This window comes from Calonectris borealis, chromosome 15, assembly GCF_964195595.1.
Source record: "Calonectris borealis chromosome 15, bCalBor7.hap1.2, whole genome shotgun sequence".
Taxonomy (NCBI): domain Eukaryota; kingdom Metazoa; phylum Chordata; class Aves; order Procellariiformes; family Procellariidae; genus Calonectris; species Calonectris borealis.
The window spans coordinates 13,586,045-13,604,445 of record NC_134326.1 but is presented as its reverse complement, the minus strand read 5'-3'; the positions used below and the strand labels follow the sequence as shown (position 1 = coordinate 13,604,445).

General features: G+C 41.5%; 1 long non-coding RNA gene across 10 annotated transcripts in view; it reads right to left on the bottom strand.

Moving 5' to 3' along the window:
* The window catches only part of LOC142088699 (uncharacterized), a 108,831-nt gene that overhangs the window by 23,476 nt on the left and 66,954 nt on the right, over positions 1-18,401 (bottom strand). For 2 of the 10 annotated variants that reach the window (XR_012675916.1, XR_012675917.1), the window contains one exon: positions 17,157-17,568. The exons of 7 other annotated variants lie outside the window; for them this stretch is intronic. This is a non-coding gene — a long non-coding RNA (uncharacterized LOC142088699). Of the gene's footprint in view, positions 1-8,064; positions 8,306-17,156; positions 17,569-18,401 lie in introns of those variants that run through there. One more of the 10 variants, XR_012675924.1, reaches the window with a different exon arrangement.

The window sequence follows — 18,401 nt, the reverse complement described above, 5'->3', positions numbered from 1 at the left end:
TCAGAGCTGCTCAGTGCAATGTGAAACCTCACCCATAGGTTGTCAGGTCTGGGGCAAAAAAAAAAGTAGCAGGGAGGTGAAAAGGGGAGATGACCTGCATGTGCATGCAATATTAATCATTACGTTGACTGAGGGTTTCATGGGAGATACAAGTGGATGAAGAAATATTAAATTAATAGAATGGTACCAGGAATTGATTAGGTGTTTCACACCTTAACTCTATTCCATTCCACTGTTTAAGCATTCTGAAAGTCGATATGTGTGGTATTTGAGAAGTTTTGAGCAAAACACTAAGTAATGTATGGCTTACTTAGAATTTTGCGTCACTTTTTGACATCCAAATCCAAAAACTATTGAATTTTATTTCTAGTTCCATGCGAAGTCCTTGGCTAAGAGTTCTTTTGGGCAACTGCAGTATCTTGAGGGGGATGGTACAGCTACATTCACTTTCTTTATAGTCACCCTGGGGGTTTGTAAGATTTGGGGAAATGGGGTCCAGTTAAGAGAGTGGGAAATGATGAAAACACTATTCTAAGCATGCTGTTGTCCGCACATGGAACATGATTATTTTACTAAAAATTAGGAGCGCCAAACAACAGTTCTCACTGTGGAACCCAAGAAAATGAAAGATGCCCCATGATCTGTTCCTAAACTCAGCCCTCCAAGGCCCAGCCAAGTCACTACACAGCTTCACCCACCAGCAACCCAGCTGAATGCCTGTGCCCTTGTTGAGGAAAAGCCTAGGAAATCTCCTCTGATTCATAGAATCCGTGATGCTGAAGAGCCAAAGACTGAAAAAATAGGTCTGACCAGTGTTGGGTTTTTTTCATTCATCAGCATGCAGCAACATGTTTTGCTTCTTCCATCCCCATTTTTTTGGAGGGAGTCATGTGAAATGGCACATCAAATCTGAATTTAGAAATGAACTAGCTCCTAGAAGTTTATCTCTTGGGCATTCAGTCATTCCATGAAAAACAGAGAACTTGCAACAAAAATAATCTCAATTTTTTCACAAAACTTTCTGTTTTGACCAAAAAGTCAGGAGGGAATGTGGTGAGGGAGGGTTGAATGGAAAATTTTCAGCTAGCAGTTTCCTGAGCTGCCCCCTTCTTAGAAACACATTGAAAATTTGGAAACTGAAACCATCCATCAAGTCACTGGGCTGCCTTTCTGCTGAGGTTGCCTTCCAAAAAAGGGTACTGCTGGCCACCTTCCAGGCCTGCTCCTCTCTCACTTTGAGTATCACCCTCAGGCCTGTTGTCCAGCATGCAAAAGGCATGCTCCTAGGGCCAGGACCCATCTCTGATGAGAAAGGAAACACATCAGCGTCTCCCTTTCGTTCCTGGCAGTGTTGGCAAACTCCATTGTATCAGCGATGCAACCATCTAGCCTGAACTCATAGAGGAATCCCTCTGCATTGGCACCACTGCCATTTCAATCAACATCCTTCAGAAAGGCGTTGCAAGCCTGCTTTGTTCCACTCGCTGTTCTGGAAGCAGGAGATAAGTGACACACTCCAACATGCCGAGGGCTTTGGGAAAGTCATCTTGCTGGAGGAACTGTAGGAGAAATCTCCCTGGGAATAGCAGCTCATATTTAACCTCCCCTAGATCATGTCAATGTGAGTCTGGAGAGAACAGGTCTTTCATTTTTCTTCCTCAGTAAGCTACCATATGTGCCTCATCCCCCACTTAAGCTAAGAGATTGATGGCTAAATTGCTTAACCCTGGTGTTTTTAATTAATTAGGTCTACTTCATAGAAGGTTTAATACAGTAGTTTAATTTAGACTTTGCTCAGTGCATGATATAAAATCCAGATTTATTACTATTTTTTATCAATTTTTATTTTTATATGATTCAGTCACTCATATAAAAAGACTACTGTATGTTATAGACTTTAAAAAGTGATTCCCTGTAGGTATTGTAAAGTATAGGGTCTATTATATGACAGTAGTGTGTTTATAGCTAAGTTTTGGTGCATTGTTCAGGAATCCATTCAAAGATGGCATATAGAAAAGACATTTTATTCTGTAAAATAGTAAGGGAAAGTACCTGTTCTTTTTAAATGTCATCTTACAGTGCTTTTACATAATACTGAAGTGTATGGGATAACCACTGCTTTAAGAAACTCAATATTAAAAAGAAAATTGCTTTGATTCTTTAAAAAATAGAAAAGGCACAACATTTTGTTGATAGCTGTTTCGTAAAAGACCTGCAGAGCTGTAATCAGGTGAAATCCACTGCTACTCTTGGTTAATGAGCAATTTGTTAGTTAACAGATGTTGTTATTAACATGAGAGGTACCTGGTTTATAACAGCAATACTTAATCACAGTGTGGGGTGGCAGAATCATTTATAAGAACCAATGCAGTGGCATTGGGGCAACTGTAAGTGCTGCCATGTGGGAACACAAGGTGAAGGGGTCACATATCTATTCTGGTGCATGCGTTTGTGCTCTGTTCTGGGGGATTCTGGTTGCATTTTGCAAAATTCCAGCAAAAGTGACTTTAGAAGAAATGAAAGTAAAGACTGCATGGAGACTATTTTAGTCAGGGAACCAGTTATGTTCTCCTGATTTTAATCAGATATATTCTGTTGTGTAAATCTGGCCCCATGAACATAAGAAGTATAAAAGATCTTAAGGTACTGACATGATCCAGGAATGGAAGTCACACAAGGACCTCACCTAGCCAACAGACAAACTGACAGGTCCCTGTTTCTATAATGTGACGCTGCCAGAGACTTTCAGAGAAGTTAAGGATGTTTCCCTTTTGTGGAGCATTCCGTTTCCAGAGACTGGTTTTTCAGATGGCTGTTTTTTGCTGAGAGTCACACAGCTCTGGCCCAGGTTTAACTCCCAGTATTTGAGCTATTAAAGGTATTTCAAGGTAAGCACCCAAAATTTTTATTCTCCTTTGGCCCAAGGAGCCCAGGCAGTTCGCTTCTTTTCTGAGGAAATTACACCAGCATATTGCTCTACCTTATTTTCCCAGAGTGCTAAAGAAATACAAGGGCACTTATGACTCTTATGAGGGAAACAGAGAGAAATAGAGGAGAATGAAGACACTGAGGAGCTCTCACAATGCCCATCCTGCCCAGCTGCCAGCTCAAAACATGATAACATGAAGTCTCTCAGAGTACACCACAAGGAAAACCAAGTAAATTAAAATAGCAAAACAAATAAGCACCTTCTAAATATGAACCTGACTTTCTAGGTGAAGATTTAGGTCTGGAAAGTCTGAGATTTTTTAGACTAAATTTAAACCCTTCAAGGTGCATAGCCGCTCCAAAACACAAGCAGTGAACATACTTCATAAGAAAATAATATCTTGACACCATGTCTGTAAGCCCAGATATAAAATGCTACCTAGGAAGACCCTAGGAAAGGAAATTGGGATACTTCATGCCACCAGGTTTAACATCATGAAAGTAGCAAGTAGGAAGGAAGGATTCAGCTCCCCTTGCTGCTCTTTGCTTCCAGTTCACCAGACATTTCCTCCTTCCTGTAAGTATTATCTGTCTGACCTGAGCAGACCTTCAGCCAGATAACCTTCATTGTTGAGTCAGTCCTCTCAGTCATTGCACAGGCTGTTCTAAAAGCTATGGCAGCTTAATGCAGGTTATTGATAAGCTGAAGACATCAGAGCCCCTGGTATCATCAGTAAAGCACCTAGCAGCACTTCAACAGCAGCTGCCCAGAGACAAGGAGGACCTGGAGAGGAGCAATTGCTCAGTACAGCCCTCCTGGATTCCTCAAGGGAAAATGATGTAGCTGCCCAATGGTCAGTCCTTCCACCAAAGACAGTGGATGCTATGGATGTGAAAGAGCTCCAGATCTTCAGGTTAGCAGCCCAAGAGCATCCCTCTGTAAAGCAAGAAGAGTGGGGACAGAAGTGCAGGTTTTATTTCCAATTCTTTCCTAGGTAGTGTCAACTCAAAGCAAGAGCCCATAGTATTTCTTATGCAAATACATGTAGGGCAGTTGACAATAAAGGCACAATAATATGTGGTTCGAAAAAAAGCTCTATTAGAAGAAGGAACAAGTGCAGGTTAAAAGGTAAGCTTGCAGCTTAGATTCAAATCAGCATATTGACTCAGCTTTACAGATCCCCAGCCCAAAATGAATTCCACACAATAACTAAGCAGTTGCCTTCCAAAGGTGTTAAGCCTATTTGCGTTTTGCTTGTTTTGGAACGGCCAATAAAACAGCTTCAGATGATGTCAAACAGTGCTTAGGCCCATACAGAGGGAGACAGCTGCTCAGATAAACACTCAAACCCCAAACCATGTTCTGTTTTATAAGTCATCAAAAGCTCTTTGAAAATCCATTTGATATGTAGCTGGGAGCTAATGCGACTTCCTCACACCTGCCAAACCACTCTGGGCAGGTCAGAAGTAGGCAGTAAGCTTGCCCACCAGTTTGAGCTTGTGCTATTTTTTCTTTTCTCCTAGCAAAATTATAGAGCCTTCTCATATCTTTCCAAATAGTAGTCTTCACATGACACTGCGGTCCCTAAGATCAGATGCTATCACTGTTTCTTGCAGCATAAAAGTGGTAGATAGTCATAAGCATGTACAACCTAACCTGCCTGAAGGCACTTCCCATCATTTTACTTAAGACAATTGCTGTTGCCAGCCAAGTCCCTCACACAATTTCTTCTCTACATATTTATTCTTTTCTCTGTTGCTCTCTTTGATCTGTAATTAAAACTCCTCAGACTTGAAGTGTGCCTTTAGCCTTTAGTTTTCAGACAAATGTATCCTGCACTTTAAGTATAATACACAAAAAGCACCATGTAGTCTCTGAAAAGGGAATCATTCCTGTGTTTGTGGGATAAGAGATGGCTCCAGTCCTTATCCATGTTACACTGGTGTCAGTTAGGAGTAATTCCATAAAAGCCAAGGAAATCATCAGAGCTAAGAGCCGAAGGTGCTCTGTGGTCCCACATTCAGCCCCAGTGACCGTATGCAAAACCAAGTGGTTAAGAAACTGCTGCTAACTCTGTGTGCCAAGCAAAACACAGGAGGTGCTTTAGGGCATAACAGCACTTACTTTTTAAATCCTGAGCCCTGGTTTAAAACCAGTCAATGGCAGAAATAGTAACTCAGAGGGACATGTCCTGGTGTCCCGTTTATCTTTACTGTGAATCAGAAAAAGGGAGGTAGGGCAAGGAGCAGGGTGCTGAATGGGTGTTGTGTTTCAGACAGTCAGACAGGGTTGAGCCAGACTAATGTACCAACTATAGCAATATTCTCCCGGGCACAGAAGAAGGAAAAGCTGCCAAGAGATGTTTGAGAAGAAATATCTGTGGGTGGGCTTCCTGCAAATGCTTGATTCCAACACACCAGCCCAAGTCCTTCATAGGAAGGCAAAGCTACGATTCTGGGCATAACATACACAATTTTGATCCTAGAGAGCTCCGTGTTGCCAGTTAGGAGAGATGGTTGGTTAATGGAACTTTGTACAGATTCATGTCTCTACCTTCACTTCAGGGGGCTTGAACAAATGTTTCAAAAAAACCAGAAGCAGCAAAGAGGAAAAAATAAAAGGAAAAGACCAGCGCATCCTTTGTCCAAAGTGGTCTCTGTGCTATGACTTAACCAAAGTGTGGATCAGAACTGGTAGGATTCCTCAGAGTTACTGAAAACCAACACAGTTACTTCCTTCTGAAATGTTGATGAGGAGTTGAAACTTTCAGAGAAGGTGAAAATTAAGGCAGATTGTTTGATGGCAATAATGGTTTCTTCAATGCAACATGATCATTTGCTTTTTACAAAGAGGAAAGAAGGGATAACATGGCCACCACCAATCAAACCATTTACAATGGCCAAAAGAGATGGAGCTGAGGCCTTCAAGTACTACAAAGAAGCCAAGTAGGGTAAGGAGAAAGATGACAAGAAGTTGGATACAAGTGCAAAATTATTACCTTTCCATTCAACATAATAATAGACCTACAGCTGACCTTGAAACTTCCAAAAGGTGCCCTTGTATTGAGGCCTGGAAACAGTAGAAACAGCAGAGGGCTTCTGATCTCTAGGAACTTCACTCACTCACTGAACTTTTGAGCTGTCATTTCCAATAAACTTGGCTGCAGATGAACCAGAACTTTTTTTTTTAAAGGAAAACTATTCATAGTTTGAAAAAAGAATTGCGGGGATTTTTTCCCTTTGTTGTTCCATTTGACGTCCAAAAAAACTACAATATCCTTGTGGAGTAGAAAGTGAAATAGATGGAAGAGGAAAAGCGGTAAGAATAATGTTACAATGAAACCACAAGCAACAGAAGAGGAAATGTTAAAGACCCCAAACCCAAAGAGAAAAATCAAGCTAAGAACACGTCTTTAAAGCAAGTGAGACCCAAATGTGCTTAGGGAAATTAAGCGATTCCCTATACGAGATACTTTCTCATTTTAAAATGGGTTGATAATGATTAGCAACCAATATATTAAATGAATATCTCTTTCTACTATCAAAAGTTTTAACTTGTCTATACCAGACTTGACTCCTAAACCTAAGCAGTTCAGGAAGGTGACCTGAGATGACAGCAGAAGATGACACGCTATTGACTACAGTGAAGAAGTAGGAGGAACGATTGTGCCTATCAATTATTAAACAGAGAGAAAGGAAGGACCCAGAGAATAACTAATACATGGAAGCCTCCATTTCTGTGCTCCATGCAGACTTTGGTAGCCTAGATTTATAAGAAGAGGAAGCTTTATTACAATAAAATCTAAGTGTAAAATGATCAAATGGTTTCTCTTTAATTAAATAGTCTTTAAACACTTGTTTGCTGTCAATCTGATGTAAAGCAATGTAACCTTTGGAGTACTAGGTAAATGTTCTCCACATCATCCAGAATGGGGAACACAGAGTTAGGGAGTAATTACACCGAGGACTAAATCCCTGACTCACTGAAAACCTCCACAAAATGCTTGGTGGCACTGCTAATGCAGCCAGTTAAGAAAATCTTGGCTGAGGAATGGGAAGAGAAACAGTACAGCAATAAATTCCTATGTCTACTCTGCAGTCAATAGATTTGTCTTGTACTATATTCAAGCTGGGTGTTTTTCACCTTGTACAGAGAATCAATGCAAAATTTAGGCTACATTTAAGTTTGCGTAAGCCAAAGCTTTCCAAAGCTTCCTGAGTACTTCCTAACCGTTCCCATGAGTTCCGTACATGGCTTTTCATTTTCTAGCAGATAAGGATTGCAATTTTTAACTTGTTCCAATCCTGCTCCCACTTCCTGTCATTCTCTGCCTGCTCTGCATCTTGTATATTGACCTTTCTGATGTAGCAGAGATTTACAAGCAGAACTACCTTGCTGAGGTCCCAGAAATAGAAAGAACCTTGCCAGAGGTAGATGCATGCATGAAATGAGATAGCATATTCTACATCTGATAAAGCTTCCTTAGCTTAGCTGTCTGAAAATCATTACCTGTGTCTATTTCTGTAACGCATATCGATCAAAAAAGTGCATGCTTCTTACTGGCTCTCAAAAAACAAAGTTTTAGCCAGGTATGATCTGAATTGACATGTCTACCAAAATGGTGATGTGCTACAAGAAAGCCAAGGAAAAAACCTCCCTTAAATGATCCCTCTTAGAATAGAATAAACAGGAAACGGCACCAAATCTATTTTCTTTAACTCCTAGAACTACTTTTAGGAATAGAAGTAGAATTAGCCTAATGACAGGGAAGTGAAAAAAGACTTCCAGGCTTCATTACGATGGGATTAAGTCAGAACAAATCCATTGACTCCAGCGGCATTACCTCAGCCTTACACTGCTGCATCCAGAACTCGCTCGGCATCAGCGGAGCTGCAGCAGGTTTCCTTTGCTGCCTTAGATCCAGATCCCACCATAAATCTCAGGTTTCATTTGGATGGGAAGGAGGAAGTTTTATTTTTTGAGTCTACCATGAGTTGGCAGTGCTAGTTTTTTAAAAAGGCTGTTGATATTTGTATCCATCTTAGATCCATTGAAAACAATGGCTTTAGCGTGGGAAGGACCAGATCTGTTGCTAATTTGTTTTATGGGAGGCCTTTTAGCAGATAATTTTGATCCAGAACTCAATAAGAATTAGAAAAAGAAGAACAGGGGACTTGAGATCAGAGGTTTTGCCTCTGACACATCCTTGGTTACTAGTACCCTGGAGAGTCACCTTTGACATTACAAGATCAAAAGTTACCATCAACCTGCAAGGTGCCAAGTGCTTCCAGGTCCTTTTGCGCTTGGTGGGGAGATGGCAGCTTGCAGGATCAGGCCCTGCGGGGGCCAGGGAGGACCAACAGCCCCTTCCAGCTCCTGCACAAGGAGGAAAGATCCTTAGTCACACCAGGAACTCTATCAAAGACTGAGCACAGGCAAGCTGGTGTTAAGTCATCGGCGTACGGATGCCTCACCGAACAGTTGGGGTTTTAATAGGCTAGATATTGTCCCAGCATTTGGTATTCACAGATAATAATAGAGATTAGGTTTACTTAATGTATTTGCTATTTAGGCAGATGATTCATGTTAAGCCATAGGCATTCAGTGGCAAACATCATTAGTTCAAATTGTATGAGAGAAAGGCCCAGGAAGAGGAGTCACAATCTGGCCTCAATCATAAACAGCTGTGTTTCTAAATCACCATTTTCGGGTTGTTTCCTGTAGTTGTTGGTATATACTGTACACTGAAAATTAGGCCCCAAAAACACTTATTAAAAATTTATACAGTTTATGACAGGCTCTTTCAGAAACATAACCCTTAACTAATTCATGTTCACTTACCCTGCAGTTTTCTATTTATAATACTTTACAATTTCTGTGTATTTGTATTATAAATTATTCAATGACATCAAGGTTTTTATTTTGATGAGAGAATTTCTGATGAATTTGACAGAGTAATTACTTCAAATCCTGTTCTGGATCGCTATGAAAATATTTAATTTTATTTACTCCAATAAATAATTAAAATGTGAGAGTAGCAAGCGTACTGGCAGTGCCTTATAGCCTGTGACTTCTGTTTGCTTCTCCCTAATTAAAATAGCAATGTTTATGTGTGTACTGATTTAAAGTAATAATAAATTACCAATTGGGGAGGGACATCTAAAGGAGGAGGAAAAAGACTCTTGTAGCAACAAGCGCAGTCTTCAATATAGGAAAAAAATATTCTGAAGAAATAGGAAGTTACTGATCCCCCAATGCTGTTAGATAGAGGCACTCTGGATAGAATCTCAACAAGGTACATATTACTCAAATGAAGACTATTCCTTTCGTGGATTTAAAGTTTAAGAAAGGGCAGCCTTTTAGATGCTCCCAGCTGATTCAGCAGTATTTTAAGCACATGCTTCACTTGAACCCATGAGCAGTTCCGCTTACTTCAAGAACGTTCATGCTCAGGTTTAAAATAAAGTATTGAAGTACTGTTCTGGCAGCAGCCTAAATCTTCTGCTAAATCAAAGATTAAAACTACAGTACCTCTTAACTCTCTGTGATTTAATCCAAAACAAATACTCTTTGCCCCGTTGAGGAAAGCTCAGGTCACAATGGTCACTGGTGTGTAGGCTGCAGTCCTCTATCTCCTTCAAAGAATTTGCATAGAGTCAAATCTATTTCTAAGTCTCATACGTAATTTTACTGCTTTCAGATCAGAGGGCTTAAAGACAGAAAAACTGTATGTATAAAAAACGATGAAAGAAAGAAAAACCCAAACCCTCAGAACTTCTTAATTGTTTTACAGGTCACAAACAGGCACATATTAAAAGTTTTTAATTACATTGAAGCCATCAAGCATGCAAGTGCATACTCATTATCATGTAATAACTGGTTAATTACCTCATTAGTTGTTTTTTTTTTAACATTGAAACTTGCTCATTATTGCCAGGTACAATGGTGATCTGGTTACCCACAGGCTGGTAATTGAGAAAAACTGACATTTCTTGACAAAATGACTATTTGTATTTCACAGGACTGGAGTGAAAGGGGGACGGGACATTGGTCAAACAGCTGCAAGGAGAACTAGAAATATTTTGCTTTTTTCTAAACTATTTTGCATGGCTAAAAGAGGTAAATTACAGCTGATCCTAGTTGGCAGTGAAGGACAGAGTTTTTTGGTGCTTTAGAAGCAGGTAAGAAATCGGAAAGAGTCGGCAAACTGTGGCTGAAAATCAGTGCCATCTGTCGGCAGTTTGCCGGACTATATGCAAACTGAGCAGGTGATATCTCAGCCCAATTCCCCCTGGACAGGTGTACGTATCTCCCCCAAAACACTAACAGCTTTGAAACAAATTGGCGCTCTGGGTGGCAGCATCAGCGGAGAGGATGTAATCTGAATATTCATAGGGCTGGTGAACTAAACGGCAAAGACTTTGGGACCTACCACAACCCCCAGTTACTCCATAACCTCAGCAGGCTCCATCTGTAACTGAGACACAAATTGCACCCCTCCTGCATCTCCAAGTGCCTTCCAGTGACACAAAGAGTTTGCAGTCTAAGCACCACAGGAGGAGATTTTAACCCCAAGCCAGGACATGACATGCTGCAAAGGGCTCCGGATGCGGTGCCGCGCCACGGGAACTCGCTCCCAGCTCCCGTATAGCTCGGTTGCTCTCTGTCCCTCACAGCAATCGCGCGCACACATGCACAGACACGCATGCACAAAAACACACACACCCACACACCCCGCGATTTCATCGTGAGCTCTGATGTGACTGAAAGTCATGGCCAGTAATAAATCCTCGCTGTTGGTATTGGGTTGGATTGCGTGTCGGTGGGTTAATCCAATAGTGAACCCTAATAACACGACTTTCAGCTTGCTGCAAAAGCAATTTCTGTGCAATATGCCGTATTTCTATGGCAGTGCCTCAAGTCGCAACGAGTAACACGTTCTGTCACAGACTGTTGTAAACACTCAGGCTGCTCGGCATGTACCGTGCATGATTCGTCTGAGCAGAGACCTAAAATCTTACACCTGACTGTTTCACTCACTATCAAGCCTAAATAAAGCTTCAATGGCAGAAGCAAGCAGGGAACACAAACCAGTTCTGACTGGTGCTTGGAGCCGAACGCTTAAGAGCCGAAGACATGGGGGTTTGGGTTTTTTTGCCTTTTGTGGAGACAGTGGAAGTAGCAGCATTAAGGGGCATCTAGCTTGGGGAGGCACTGAATGCCAATCAAGCACTTCCAGGCAATGGGAGAGGAGGAATAGGAGCTTGTCCTTTCTGGGACTAAAATCCCAGTGTTCACTTGGCTACGGGTTCGGGCGCAACATGATTTTGAGCTGAAGGAGGTCTGGTAGCTAAAAGGAGTGCGGAAGGCCTATCCGTCTTCTATTCCTGGCCCTCCTATTGATTTGTTTGCAACCTCAGGAGAGTCCTGTCTGGGCCAAAATGTTCTCGGGTTGGAAGCCAAAAGTTAATTTAAGATAATGCAGCTGTTAAATAAGCATTTTGATTTTCAGAGGTGATAATATCAAAGAACAGAAGAAGAATGTGATACAATGCACCTTTTCTGTAACATTTTACTTGCGCTCATTCTATAGACATGAGTCTATAGAACAGCAGTCTCTGTGACATGTAAAACAATGTTTGGCATCTGTTTTTCCCTTCATCTTTCCCCTTTCCTTTTTTTTATTTCTAGTGTGTGCAGCTAACACTGAAGATTTTATTTTTGCTTTTTAATGGAGCGATTGTTATTGACTACCTGGTGCCTGTGTTCACAGGGTAGGAAAATAACCCAATAAAATCTACTGAACCTAAAAATAAGGAACCCAAAACAACAACAGGAGCTCTCTGTATCATGTGCACCTGGAGGAAAGCAGTGCTGTAATTCATGCAGTCTACTGCACATTAGGAAATACGATACTGTAGTGGGCCTGTCCATATCCCACGAAACAAGGTACCTGGGGCAAACTGCCTGCTTGTCCCACTACTGTTCTGGACTATCCTAAGCAAGGGATGCAGTGTATGAAGGGTTGAGCTTATTCACAGATTTTCAAGTTCCCTGGTTCCCGTTAGCTTTTAGAGGGTTTGAAAGCCCTTTCCAAAGGGCCCCTGTCTTGGTCTAACTCCATGACAACGCAAGAAACAAGTTCCAGCACCAAAGCCATATTAAAAGCCTGGACCAACGTGCAGGAAGACTAGTGAACTAGCCAGAGCTTGAAGATTTGCTTTGAAAGCTGAAAAAGTTTATGAAGCTTGAAACAAAGTTTAAGAAATGCTCTTCAGTATTAAGCCCTGGCCAGTATGTTCCAAAACCTGTACCGATAAAACCCTGCCTGCGACAGGGCCAAGAACTAATTTACATTTGCAGTTTCTTAGCACTGCATTTAAGCATCTTCCCTCCTTTGCCAGTATATTATTATTATTTACAAATCATTAAATGTTGATCGCAAAGGAAGCAGGCGTACAGGGTGTAACTTCTATTTCAACCCAAGGCCCTTGATGTTCCTCCTTTGAGAATGAGGACATCAACTACACCAGGACCCAAACGGTGCTGGAGTTTTACCACCAAAAACAGTAAAGCAAATTTTAATTTGTGTAAAAATGGGGAAGAAAAAGCCCTTCCTCCAGAAACTTCTTGGGTGGGAAGTGACATCAGTCAAGGACAGGAGGAGCAAGCGCATTTTATTGGAAAATAAAGATGTGAGTAAATCTACTATGATGAATGTAAAATGCCTCTTTTGGATTTAATTAGGAGTCACCTTTTTAGGTGACCAGGAATGAAACTTCTCTTTTAAGGGCACCGCTTTTTACCTGACTTTTCACACAGCAAAGCATATGGCAAAAAAGCAGGAAGTGAGGATTAAGGTACATTTTAACGGGCGGCATGTTCAGCCAGATGGCCTATTCCCTGCTCCTCAAGATCTGTATGCTTTTTCCCCCCTCCAGAGCTATTTTGATTGAATTCCTTACCCCATATAAAAAAAAAAGTCCATATTTTATGCTATTTTAATGCATACTTCTCAGTCCATCTCACACCCTTCCCCATGCATAGGCTTTTTAAACAGAAATCATGGCGTAAAGTTAAGAAAAAGTCTTTCTGGCTTTGAGGACAACAGCATCTCAAGACTTAAGAGTCTTTTCCCGTGAGCAGCCTATGCGTTTCTCTCCTAATCTGAGCAGCAGCAGCGATAGCATCATGATGCTGTTATATCCATGCTGACAGCAGCAAAGGAGGGCAACAAGGGGTCAGAGATGGTGAAGTGCAGCACAAGTCTCCAACTGCCCCAGCCATGGAGTTCCCAGAAAGTCTGAAGCATGGTACAAACCTGGAGGGATTTTTTCTACCAGCTCCCCTTGCTTTTCTCCCTCACTCTGCTGTTGAAGCTGCCTGTCTGTTCCTCATTGATGGCCCCCAATGCTGCAGAGCTGTCCCAGAAAGTTCTACCCACTCGACAAGCTGGGCAGAACCAGGAGTTCCCATGGCCAAGCCATCACTGATGGCACCACTGAGTGATCAGGAAAACATAAAGATGAGTTAAAAGAACCATTGGTTGTTGAAAGAGGAGGAAGATAATGGCAAGTAGGCAATCTGTTTGGATGCTCTTAAGAAAGCAGCCAGGTGAATTGGTCCAGTTTCACTGAAGCAGTAAACAGACAGGTACCCAGGTCACCGGAAAGCAAGGGCTAGAGGCACCAATCTTCCTGACACACTGCACTGAAGCTGCTCTGGACCCTTTGGGCAGATGGAGAGAAGCAGACAGAGGAAATGAACATCTCTGTAATACCCAGGAGCAGTACTCCAGGAACAGCAGGACAAAATAGAACAAAGGACAAAATAGAGAAATACCTACATCCAGTAATGTATATATCACAACTATTGTTATATATATCTATGCCTGTGTATACACACATACACATATATATATACATGAAAAAATATAAAGCAAACAAGCAATCCCATTTTAAGAGAAATACACTATTTTTATGGCATACAGAAAACAGTAATGATGATTACACTTCCTCAGTGGAAGCCTTCATGAATACAATGTAAATTGCATGACACAAATGCAAGAATAAGGCTTCAAAATTCTGACAAATAGCTGCTGGAGAAATTTGGATGAGACATTGAAGACGGAGTAGTGGGGAAGTTTCTGTGGCTGGAGCTGGACAGTGTGTAATGAGCAAAATTCATTATCTTAAACTTTTGGCTATGATGTGTAATTGTTAACCTCTGCCGTTAGTTCAAGGCTCCTTTCAGTAAAATATATGGTTTGCCATCAAAGCTGATTTGGATTAGGAGGCAAGCATGTGCCCTCACTTTTAGGTTGTATTAATACACCAAAATCAATAACATGCCATAGCTTTCAGAAGTAGTAATAAAACACCCTAAAATATTCCCAGAATACTTCTATAAATTATTTGTTCAATGTACTTATGTTAAAAAGGTTGTCAGTTACAGTGCTCTGAAAGACTCTAAAATTACAAGTCATCGTATTTGTATTTGATAAACCCCCTGCTGTTTTGGGTCAGAGAGGGCTCCAGAACGGGAGGAAAAAATCATTATTTTCCCTAATAAATAAATTACTTGCCTGTATTTCACGTATCACTAAAGTCTGCCAGTATTGAGGGCTTAAATAATAAATAGCAAATAGCTCTATTCATTTATTAATAATAATGCATCTTTTCTTCCTCTTACCATATTTGCGGGCAATGGATTGAACAGTAGTCAGGTGGAAGGACAAATAGTTGGGCCACTGGGAACATTTAAAATTTTCCAGTTTAAGGTGAACATGTCAACACTGACAGCCCTTTTAGTTTCGTCTGTGTGGTGTGGTGCCTGGGCTGTGTACTGTCAGTGGTAGGAGCCTTTGGGCTTCAAAATGGTAAAACCCCTTGGAAACCTGATTAGCTAATGGATTTTGTATGTGTGAGTGTTTCTCAAATGAAAACCCATTTTCAATTAGTCATCACTATACCTGCTCAACACTGTTTAACAAAGCATGGAGGTACCTCACTGCCCTTGGCAGGTTTAATGTTCATAACACCTCTGGTGGGGCAGCCTGATCCCTGGCTGTACAGGTGGCAAAGATAGACACTGGACAGGAAAGATGGCAATAAGTAGAGAGCTGATCCAGATACAGGTCTCTCTTACCTACAGCTAACCAAAGATATATGTTTTATTTGTAGCTGTTCTCATTCCCTTTCTGACATAATCCACATCTACGTCAATCTGACTATTTTTAACAGTCATTCCCCTTCATGGCTCTTTGATTTAAAGAAAAATAAAACATGAGCAGTTTACCAGAGAAGTGCAGGTTTCTCAAGCTCTGAAACATCCCGACAAATATCCTCCTCCTGTAAGCAGGGTATTGCAGCTGACTGCCAGTGCAACCAGTGGCATGAATGTGTACATGAGTCCTAGAGACCAAAGTTCTTAACATCACCATTAGGCCAGCCTGTAGACAGTGGGATAAGTGGATGAGCACGGATTTCAACATCATGCCTTAATCCAACATCTTCCACGGAGAGTTAAGAGAACACATGCACATGCACACAGATGACCACATCCACCACTGCCTTTCCTCCAAGAGAAGAAAGAGAGCTGGAAGCTCTGTATTCATGTAGGTCATGGCATCATGATGCCTGGTGATGGAGAATGAACTCCTTTCTTCATCTAAACATCCAGCAGGGAGCAGATGGGATGTAAGCAGCTCATATTAACCAGAATGTCACCTTTACCCCTTACATGGAGGGCTAATCTTTTTCAAGGGTTGGGAAGAAAGCACTTCGCATTCTCAGAGTCCCTTGAGCAACCCACACCACTTTCTGACAAAATAAAAAGCCAAGAAAAGAGAAAAATGCATTGCATCCTACCACACATATCAGAGATGCATCAGATCATGTTGAAATCTGGAAGCTCACAACCTCAGATAGGAGGGATTGCCAGCATTTCAGCTTGTCACCATTAAGAAGAGCAAGTATGGTGGCACTCAGTCAGGGTCCACAGTCTTCAAGAGCATGCCCTGCTACCTTCAAGGCATTTAATCACATACAGGAACTTCACTTCCAACTTCCTACAGAGTGCAGGTTTGTGTTTAAAGCAGACTATTTCTTACAGCCTTACCCACTGTGAAGTGCAGTTATGTTTTTCTACAAGATTTAGCTACAGGGCAAAAGACTTCAAGCATCTAAAAATACAGATGAGAGATCCGTCATGATACTGCTGACCCAGTCTGATAGGACCCTTGATAGCTGGATGAGTTGGGTCACATCCTAACTCTTGTTTCCTTACACCCAGAGTGCCACTGGCTCTTTTCTGACCTACGTAAATTGCTTCTTTTCTTCTGGCTATTCCTTAAGCTACTCTAGGCACCAAGCAAGGAAAGTAAACACATGGCAAAGGCACAATAGGCAGAATGGACTTGATCTTTGTTTAAAGCATGGGGTCAGCTCCTCGCTGTGAGCAGATTTTCCTCTTTGGAAACAGGTTCATGTTTATGTTTTAAGTTCCAGCAACATGCTCTGGATTTTCAACATGTGCAGCACATCTGCTCCAGCCCAGATTTATGAACAAATCTGCATATAATTGTGCTGGGCTAGGGTGGTGTTGTTGTTGTATTCCCCCACACACCCACCCTTTAAATAAAATGGCTTTGTCCGGGGCTGTATAAACCCCTGATTCCAAGCCATATAATTTTATGGACAGGGAAAAAAAAGTTCTTTTGTATTGCACCTGAGCTCATTAAAACCCCCAAATTCCATAATTTTACACTACCATGTGCTGCATATCGTATTTAGTGCCTAGCAGAGTAATTGCTTACAGTCCTTAGAGTGAGTGCACATAAGGTGGAGAAATGATGGAACAGGTGGGATAGCCGCCCTGTGCTTGGTAATCGCAGGTTTACACCCCTGCACAGCTGACATAGAGCTGTGTGTATGAACGGTTCACAAGCCTGGATTATGGTCTTTTGTTAGCCCTGTATTGGGTGCCAAGTCCCAGACGTCAGCTTCCAGTGCACACAATGGCTTCTGTAACAGACCAGATAAAACAAATAAGCATGTGGGATACAGACTGGGAAAAGGGAGAAGCCAAGGATAAGAGAGTCAAGGTGAAAGATCCAAGATGCCAGAGGAACCAGCAACTTAAGTTAACCAAACATCCCAAGAAAAAATAACCAAGAGAAAGTGAGCAGCCCAAGAACTCTTCTGTGCAACATTCAAGGTTTCCTAACCTGGTCTGGAACAAAACCAAAACCTTTTGTGAATCCTCACAAAGGGAATGATGTCAAAACAGGTGTTTCTAAATCAAAAAGGATTTGCACACTCCCTGTCTCTGTGAGCAAAGACTCTGTGAAGCTGCTGTTGCCACCGTGCCTTGAACGCATGAAGATCTTCTGGGGTGGGAATAGGAGAGGAAGGAGCGAGTGATTTATACTGCAGTCACACATGCTCTATTTTGTGTGACTGTGCTCTTTGGAGACTAAATTCCCCTCACTTGACACTAAGTGATTGCTCAAGTGCTGAATGGGATCCAGTTGCAAAGGTGTCTGTGTTCAGTGGTCCAAAGCTGCACATCCTAGAGATGTTTGTCTCAGTGCATGGGCTACCCAGCCTGATGTATCAGGATCGATTTAAGTCTCCAGCCTGTAAGAGAGAAAGTTTTTAAAAAAACTATCCATGCATGGCTTGCTCAAGGACACGTAGGAACATTGTAGCAGAGCAACTCATTTCAGCCATGGCTCCCAAGTCCCATCCAGGTGCCCTAATCCCTAGACTTGTATCAGAGCTGCTGATAAGCTCTGAGTGATTTCCTTGTGCCTGGAACTGTAAGCGCGCTCTGCCTGAGATTCTCCAATGTCTTATCAGCAGCCTTTCAGATAGTTAAGATTAGGAAGCCAGAAAAAAGACAGAGACACTGTGTTCACAAAAAACTGTAAGCGAGGTGATTGAAACAGTCATATGCCAATGTACACCTACATAGATAGTGGGTCCATACAGGTTTTGCTTACTAGCCTGGTTTCCTAAGGAAGCAAAAAAACAAAAACAAAAATCTCTTGCAATCATTGAAACCAACAAGTAGGTTGTGCAATGGTCAGAGAAGACTAATATTTTGGTAACAGCAAAGCAGAAATGCACAAAAATTACACATAGTTGTGCTCAGCTTTAAATGGTGGGAAAGGTGGAAGGCTCTAACCTCGACATTAGGAAACTTTTGACATTTAGAGTTTCAGAAGTCTCTTAGCAAGGAACAACTTGTTTCCTTTTTTTTTTTTTTAACTGTAGTCCCTCCTCATTTAAAATATATAATGAATGTGAGCAGTCATCAGTCTGTAAATACTGGTTTTAAGTTCACTAGAGCTTTGTTGAGATATTCCTCCAAGGTAGCAAGTCCGTGGCTCATTAGTCTCTCATTAGCAAGACAGAAATAAAGATGCAAAAGGAAAAAAAACTTTCTCCAAAGATATTGTTGCAGTCTA